Below are 8202 nucleotides of genomic sequence, written 5' to 3'. Positions count from 1 at the left end.
ACCCGAGCTCGACGCGGCTCCATCTCTCAGGCGTCGATTTATTTTTTTACTACCAATATTTTTTTGTCTTTCTTTTAGCGAGTAATATTTTTTTCCTGTGGCTTATTTCTATCTACTCTAAAAAAATTGTGCACCAAATTTTTTTTGCATGGTAATACGTGTCTCGTTCATATATCATAAAGATCAAAATACAAGTCACGTAACGACCGACATGACAAAACTGAAAAGATAACAGAACATCTCTGAGTTTGACACCAACGCCCGTCACCTGCCTCCGACACCACCATAGCAGCCACCGAAGAAAAGAATGATGGATCACCTTCTCACCCGAGCTCGATGCGGCTCCATCGCTGATATGCAGCTTTGCGGACCTCCAAGGTGGCTCACCAAAAGTGAAGCCCTTGTCGTTGAACGAATCAGACCGGGGCAACACACCGGACACGTCATCGAACTCCAGATCTGACACCCCACCACGACTAAGACGCCAAAGAGGAAACCATGCCTGCCATCCACGAACCACAAACCCAGCACATGTTTCGTCTTACAGATGTCGTCGATGCAAACCACAATCTGCATCCGCTCCTGGACTACCTTCCAAGCTCCACGCCGACGCTGGAGCAAACGCCGTCGCCACGACGGAGCCTGATGACACAGGTCCACCACGAGGATGCCGCCGCCGCCACACCATCCTTACTTGAACAGACTGGTTTCCAAATCCATCCCCAACCATAGGACCGATTGCCTTGTTAGAGAAGGATCCGAAGAATCTTTATTCAGTGCTGTCATCGTCATCGCCGAAGCCAAGACGATGAACAAACTAAAAACCTAGACTACGAGACAGTAAAAACGATCCACGCGCGTGGATCCGGCAACCCCCCTCACCATCGACGACCGAGGTCGCTGAAGAATGGCGCTGGAAGATTGGACTCTCCTGGCGGTGGCTAGGGTTGCAGGCGCCAGGAGTGAGAGACGTTTTCCAAGTACAGCCGGTTGTAGTTTCCCTTACGAGAGGTAGATTGAGGGATCGCAATTGCGCACCAAACTTTCAATCTATTCATCAACAGATTTCCGTGTGCGGTGCCCCCTCCACAGATTTCCACCTCGGTCATATCGTTGTAGAGCTTAGGCGAAGCCCTGTGTTGGTAACTTCATCATCACCGTCATTACACCATCGTCCTGATGAAACTCTCCCTCGACCTCAGCTGGATCTAGAGTTCATGGGACGTCACCGAGCTGAACGTGTGCAAATCGCGAAGGTGTCGTACCTTCGGTGCTAGGATCGGTCGGATCGTGAAGACGTACGACTACATCACCCGCGTTGTCATAATGCTTCCGCTTTCGGTCTACGAGGGTACGTGGACAACACTCTCCCCTCTCGTTGCTATGCATCACCTAGATGGATCTTGCGTGTACGTAGGAAATTTTTTGAAATTACTGCGTTCCCCAACAATGGCATCCGAGCGAGGCCTATGCGTAGATGTTATATGCGCGAGTAGAACACAAAGGAGTTGTGGGCATGGGCATATACATATTGCTTGCCGTCACTAGTTGATTCTTGATTCAGCGGTACTGTTGGATGAAGCGGCTCAGACTGACATTACGCGTACGCTTACGCGTGACTGATTCTACCGACGTGCTTCGCACACAGGTGGCTAGTGGGTGTCTATTTCTCCAACTTTAGTTGAATCAGATTCAATGAACATGGTTCTTTCTGAAGATCAAAAAGCAATCACTATACCGCGTTGTGGTTTTTGATGCATAGGTAAGAACGATTCTTGCTCAGCCCGTAGCAGCCACGTAAAACTTGCAACAACAAAGTAGAGGACGTCTAACTTGTTTTTGCAAGGCATGTTGTGATGTGATATGGTCAAGACATGATGCTAAATTTTATTGTATGAGATGATCATGTTTTGTAACCGAGTTATCGGCAACTAGCAGGAGCCATATGGTTGTCGCTTTATTGTATGCAATGCAATCGCGCTGTAATGCTTTACTTTATCACTAAGCGGTAGCGATAGTCGTGGAAGCATGAGATTGGCGAGACGACAATGATGCTACGATGGAGATCAAGGTGTCGCGCCGGTGATGATGGTGATCATGATGGTGCTTCGAGGATGGAGATGTACGAGATGATCATGTTTTGTAACACAATTATCGACAACTGGCAGGAGCCATATGGTTGTCGCTTTATTGTATAAAATGCAATCGACATCTAATTGTTTTACTTTATCACTAAGCGGTAGCGATAGTCGTAGAAGCAATAGTTGGCGAGACGACAACGATGCTATGATGGAGATCAAGGTGTCAAGCCGGTGATGATGGTGATCATAATGGTGCTTTGGAGATGGTGATCAAAGGCACAAGATGATGATGGTCATATCATATCACTTATATTTGATTGCATGTGATGTTTATCCTTTATGCATCTTATTTTGCTTAGTTCAGCGGTAGCATTATAAGACGATCTCTCACTAAATTTCAAGGTACAAGTGTTCTCCCTGAGTATGCACCATTGCTACAGTTCGTCGTGCCGAGACACCACGTGATGATCAGGTGTGATAAGCTCTACGTTCACATACAACGGGTGCAAGCCAGTTTTGCACACGCAAAATACTCGGGTTAAACTTGACGAGCCTAGCATATACAGATATGGCCTTGGAACAATAAGACCGAAAGGTCGAGCGTGAATCATATAGTAGATATGATCAACATAGTGATGTTCACCATTGAAAACTACTCCATCTCACGTGATGACCGAACATGGTTTAGTTGATATGGATCACGTGATCACTTAGATGATTAGAGGGATGTCTATCTAAATGAGAGTTCTTAAGTAATTTGATTGAACTTTAATTTATCATGAACTTAGTACCTGGTAGTATTTTGCATGTCTATGTTGTTGTAGATAGATGGCCCGTTCTGTTGTTCCGTTGAATTTTAATGTGTTCCTAGAGAAAGCTAGGTTGAAAGATGATGGTAGCAACTACACGGACTGGGTCCGTAACTTGAGGATTATCCTCATTGCTGCACAGAAGAATTACGTCCTGGAAGCACCGCTAGGTGAAAAACCTGCTGCAGGAGCAACACCAGATGTTATGAACGTCTGGTAGAGCAAAGCTGATGACTACTCGATAGTTCAGTGTGCCATGCTTTACGGCTTAGAGCCGGGACTTCAACGATGTTTTGAACGTCATGGAGCATATGAGATGTTCCAGGAGTTGAAGTTAATATTTCAAGCAAATGCCCGGATTGGGAGATATGAAGTCTCCAATAAGTTCTACAGCTGCAAAATGGAGGAGAATAGTTCTGTCAGTGAATATATACTCAGAATGTCTGGGTACCACAACCACTTGACTCAGCTGGGAGTTAATCTTCCTGATGATAGTGTCATTGACAAAGTTCTTCAATCACTGCCTGAAGGAAATATGCCCTAGAGGCAATAATAAAGTTGTTATTTATATTTCCTAATATCATGATAAATGTTTATTATTCATGCTAGAATTGTATTAACCGGAAACTTAGTACATGTGTGAATACATAGACAAACAGAGTGTCACTAGTTTGCCTCTACTTAACTACCTCGTTGAATCAATGATGGTTATGTTTCCTAACCATAGACATGAGTTTTCATTTGATTAACGGGATCACACCATTAGAGAATGATGTGATTGACTTGACCCATCCGTTAGCTTAGCACGATGATCGTTTAGTTTGTTGCTATTGCTTTCTCCATAACTTATACATGTTCCTATGACTATGAGATCATGCAACTCCTGAATACCGGAGGAACACTCTATGTGCTACCAAACATCACAACATAACTGGGTGATTATAATTGTGCTCTACAGGTGTCTCCGATGGTGTTTGTTGAGTTGGCATAGATCGGGATTAGGATTTGTCACTCCGATTGTCGAAGAGGTATCTCTGGGCCCTCTCAGTAATGTACATCACTATAAGCCTTGCAAGCAATGTAGCTAATGAGTTAGTTACGGTATGTAGCATTACAGAACGAATAAAGAGACTTGCCAGTAACGAGATTGAACTAGGTATTGAGATACCGATGATCGAATCTCGGGCAAGTAACATACCGATGAGAAAGGGAACAATGTATATCGTTATGCGGTTTGACCGATAAAGCTCTTCGTAGAATATGTGGGAGCCAATATGAACATCTAGGTTCCGCTATTAGTTATTGACCAGAGACGTGTCTCGGTCATGTCTACATAGTTCTCGAACCCGTAGGGTCCGCACGCTTAACATTCGGTGACGATCGATATTATGAGTTTATGTTTTTTGATGTACTGAAGGTAGTTCGGATTCCCGGATGTGATCAGAGACATGACGAGGAGTCTAGAAATGGTCGAGACATAAAGATTGATATTATTGGACGGCTATATTCCGACACCGGAAGTGTTCCGGGTGATTTCGGAGAAAACCGGAGTATCGGAGGGTTACCGGACCCCCCCCCCGGGAGAAATAATGGGCCACACGGTCAGGCCGCGCGCCCGCTCCCCCTCTGGTCCGAATTGGACTAGGGAAGGGGGGCGGCACCCCCTTTCCTTCCCCCTCTCCTCCTTCCTTTCCCCCTCCTAGTAGGAGTAGGAAAGGGGAGTCCTGCTCCTACTAGGAGGACTCCTCTCCTGGCGCGCCCCAAGGGCCTGATACGTCTCCATCGTTTCTACTTTTCCAAAAATTCCTACGCACACACAAGATCATGGTGATGCATAGCAACGAGAGGGGAGAGTGTTGTCTACGTACCCTCGTAGACCATAAGCGGAAGCGTTATCACAACGCGGTTGATGTAGTCGTACGTCTTCACGATCGATCGATCCTAGTACCGAAAGTATGACACCTCTGCGATCTGCGCACGTTCACCTCGGTGACGTCCCACGAACTCATGATCCAGCAGAGTGTCGAGGGAGAGCTTCGTCAGCACGACAACATGATGACGGTGATGATGATGCTACTGGAATAGGGCTTCGCCTAAGCACCGCTACAATATGACCGAGATGGATTATGGTGGAGGGGGTGATACGTTTCCAACGTATCTACTTTTCCAAACACTTTTGCCCTTGTTTTGGACTCTAACTTGCATGATTTGAAAGAAACTAACCCGGACTGACGCTGTTTTCAGCAGAATTGCCATGGTGTTATTTTTGTGCAGAAATAAAAGTTCTCGGAATGACCTGAAAATCAACGGAGAATATTTTTGAAATATATAAAAAATAGTGGCGAAAGAATCAAGGCCAGGGGGCCCACACCCTATCCACGAGGGTGGGGGGCACGCCCCCTGCCTCGTGAGCCCCCTGGTGCTCCACCAACCTCAACTCCAACTCTATATATTCATGTTCGGGGAGAAAAAAATCAGAGAGAAGTATTCATCGCGTTTTACGATACGGAGCCACCGCCAAGCCCTAATCTCTCTCGGGAGGGCTGATTTGGAGTCCGTTCGGGGCTCCGGAGAGGGGAATCCATCGCCATCATCATCATCAACCTTCCTCCATCACCAATTTCATGATACTCACTGCCGTGCGTGAGTAATTCCATCGTAGGATTGCTGGACGGTGATGGGTTGGATGAGATTTATCATGTAATCGAGTTAGTTTTTTTAGGGTTTGATCCCTAGTATCCATTATGTTCTGAGATTGATGTTGTTATGACTTTGCTATGCTTAATGCTTGTCACTAGGGCCCGAGTGCCATGATTTCAGATCTGAACCTATTATGTTTTCATGAATATATGTGAGTTCTTGATCCTATCTTGCAAGTCTATAGTCACCTATTATGTGTTATGATCCGTTAACCCTGAAGTGACAAATAATCGGGATACTTACCAGTGATGACCGTAGTTTGAGGAGTTCATGTATTCACTATGTGCTAATGCTTTGTTCCGGTTCTCTATTAAAAGGAGACCTTAATATCCCTTAGTTTCCAATAGGACCCCGCTGCCACGGGAGGGTAGGACAAAAGATGCCATGCAAGTTCTTTCCCATAAGCACGTATGACTATATTCAGAATACATGCCTACATTACATTGATGAACTGGAGCTAGTTCTGTGTCACCCTATGTTACAACTGTTGCATGAGGAATCGCATCCAACATAATTATCCATCACTGATCCAATGCCTACGAGCTTTTCACATATTAATCTTTGCTTAGTTACTTTTCCGTTGCCACTATTACAATCACTACAAAACTAATACTGTTACTTTTGCCACCACTACCATTACTTCCATACTACTTTGCTACTAAATACTTTGCTACAGATATTAAGTTTTCCAGGTGTGGTTGAATTGACAAATCAGCTGCTAATACTTGAGAATATTCTTTGTCTCCCCTTGTGCCGAATCAATAAATTTGGGTTGAATACTCTACCCTCGAAAACTTTTGCGATCCCCTATACTTGTGGGTTGTCAAGACTATTTTCTAGCGCCTTTGCCGGGGAGCATAGCTCTATTCTTTGAGTCACTTGGGATTTATATCTTTTGATCACTATGAAGAACTTGAAAGATAAAAGAACCAAGATTTTTCCCTCAACTATGAGGGGAGGTAAGGAACTGCCATCTAGCTCTGCACTTGATTCACCTTCTGTTTTGAGTAAACTTGCGACACATACTCCTGCTATTCATTCTAATATGTCGCATGTTATTGATGATGCCACTTCTGATTTGCATGATACTTATGATGAAACTACTTCTATGATTGATGATACTATGCCACTAGGTGAATTTCTTGATGAACAACTTGCTAGGGTTAGAGAGAATGAAAATTATTGAAACTGATAATATTAATGAAAGTGATGATGAAGATTCTCCCCCTAGATATGAATTGCCTGCTGTGCCTGGGGGTTATGTTATGGATGAAGAAACTGCTAGAGACTTTTTAGCTTGTAATGACAAATATGATCTTAAGAAATTATTAGCTAAGCTTAAAGAAAAATCTTTGAATGCTAGAATGAAATATGACCCTTCTTTTGCTACTTCACCTATCTGTATTTCTGATAAGGATTATGATTTCCCTGTCGATCCTGAGTTAATTACTTTGGTTGAATCTGATCCTTTTTACGGCTATGAATCTGAAACTGTTGTGGCACATCTTACTAAATTAAATGATATAGCCACCCTGTTCACTAATGATGAGAAAACTCGCTATTACTTTATCCTTAAGTTATTCCCGTTCTCATTAAAGGGTGATGCTAAAACATGGTTTAAATCTCTTGATCCTGGTTGTGTGCGTAGTCCCCATGATATGATTTATTACTTCTCTGCTAAATATTTCCCCGCTCATAAGAAACAAGCTGCCTTAAGGGAGATATATAATTTTGTGCAAATTGAAGAAGAGAGTCTCCCACAAGCTCGGGGGAGGCTTCTACAATACTTAATGCTTTGCCTGATCATCCTCTCAAGAAAAATGAAATACTTGATATCTTTTATAATGGACTAACAGATGCTTCCAGAGACCTCCTGGATAGTTGTGTTGGTTGTGTTTTCAGGGAAAGAACAGTTGGTCAAGCTGAATTGCTATTGAATAATATGTTGAGTAATGAAAATGATTGGACACTTCCTGAACCAACTCATAATCCAACTCCGAAGAAAAGGGGTATTCTATTTCTCAGTCTTGAAGATATGCAAGAGGCAAATAAATCTATGAAAGAAAATGGTATTAAAGCTGAAGATGTTAAGAATTTGCCACCTATTGAAGGAATACATGGTCTTGATTACCCGACACAGGTAGTAAAGGTAAATTCTCTCTATAGATTTGATGAAGGTGATATTCCTCGTTATAAGTCTGCTAGCCAATGCTTAGATGAGTTTGATAATTTTATTGTTAAACAAGAAAACTTCAACGCTTATGTTGGTAGATAATTGAAACGCAATGCTTATATGATTGAACACTTGAGTGATTATATGTCTAGAGTTAAAGGTGAACTTAAACTTATTTGTAAACATGCTTCTATGGTTACCACTCAAGTAGAACAAGTGCTTAAAGCTCAAAATGATTTGCTCAATGAATTAAATAATAAGAAAAATGATAATGTTGTTAGAGTTGTGACTAGAGGGGGTAAAATGACTCAGGAACCTTTGTATCCTGAGGGTCACCCTAAGAGAATTGAGCAAGATTCTCAGAGAACTAATGTTGATGCACCTAGTTATTCTAAGAAGAAGAAAAAGAAAAATGATAGGACTTTGCATGCTTCTAGTG

The sequence above is a fragment of the Triticum dicoccoides genome, chromosome 3A (assembly GCF_002162155.2).
Source record: "Triticum dicoccoides isolate Atlit2015 ecotype Zavitan chromosome 3A, WEW_v2.0, whole genome shotgun sequence".
Classification (NCBI taxonomy): Eukaryota; Viridiplantae; Streptophyta; class Magnoliopsida; order Poales; family Poaceae; genus Triticum; species Triticum dicoccoides.
Note: the sequence above shows the minus strand (reverse complement) of the source record.